General features: G+C 36.8%; 1 pseudogene; it reads left to right on the top strand.

Moving 5' to 3' along the window:
* The first annotated feature begins 936 nt into the window (after window positions 1–936).
* Window positions 937–1,055, top strand: LOC111735804 (annotated as a pseudogene).
* The last annotated feature ends 143 nt before the right edge of the window (window positions 1,056–1,198 follow it).

The raw sequence follows: 1,198 nt of genomic DNA on the forward strand, positions 1-1,198 counted from the left end.
GTAGGCAAAACTAAAAATGTCCCAGGACTTCGTAAGAAAGGTGTGTAGTCTGGATTCTTCTGAGAATAAGTAAGAAACAGAATTAGTAGGATAATAGGTACATAAACTCTCTATATCCCATTTATATACAATAAATATAATATATAACATAATAAAATTATATATATAGATGACTATAAGACATTTGCTCATGGGATTATAAAGTTGATTAGTTCTATGATCTGTCATCTGTAAGTCAGGAAAGCCATCCTTTTGGCAGTGATAGGTAAATTTATAACCTTGATTATGGTGATGGTTATCTTCATACACATCAAGCTATATACATTAAATATGTACAGCTTTTTGTATTCCAGATATACCTCAGTATAGTGGTTAAAAAATTCTAACTGAGTCTAAAGTGCTGAGAACTAGAAGCACCAATGGTGTGAGTCCCAACACCAGGATAGGAAAAAACTCAGCTCAAGTTGTCAGGAAGAGAGTGTGAGTCCAATCTTTTTGCTTCTGTATGTTCTATTTGGGACCTCAGTGGGTTGAATGACACATGGAGGGCATTCTGTTTTTCTCTGGCCACCAATTTAAATGCTAATCTCTTCCAAAACATCCACAGAGTCACATTCAGAAATAATGTTTAACCAGATATCTGTGCATCCCTTACTTATTCAAGTAGACACCTCATATTGACTCTCACAGAAGGTTTGGGTCATCCTAGCAGTGAAATGACCACACTTAACTAAGGGGCTTGCTGCAGGCAACCAAGATATGGAGTAGGAAATAAAAGATACAAGTTTAAATTGAGGCTATGACCATACATGGTAGGCAAAATTCTAACACAGCCACATGGTCCTACTCCCTACTGTCCCCTTTGAGTATGGGAAAGACTGTGAACATGATGGATTTTAGTCCCATAATTAGATTATATTAAATCACAAAGGCAGAGTCTATGGCCATGCTATCCTGAACAAGCCCGATTTGGTCTGATCTAGGAAGTTAAGCAGGGTCGGGCCTGGTTAGTACTTGGATGGGAGATCACCTAGGAAGACCAGGTGCTGTAGGCATAAAAAAAAAAAAAAAAAAAAAAGATTATAAGTTGACAAGTTCTTTGCAATCTGTGAGGTTGCTTTGCCTAAAAACAATCAATCAATCAATCAATCAATCAATCACAAAGGCAGAGATATGTTCGATGTAATTAAGGTTCCAT

Source organism: Pteropus vampyrus, unplaced genomic scaffold (genome assembly GCF_000151845.1).
Source record: "Pteropus vampyrus isolate Shadow unplaced genomic scaffold, Pvam_2.0 Scaffold1000009150, whole genome shotgun sequence".
Classification (NCBI taxonomy): Eukaryota; Metazoa; Chordata; class Mammalia; order Chiroptera; family Pteropodidae; genus Pteropus; species Pteropus vampyrus.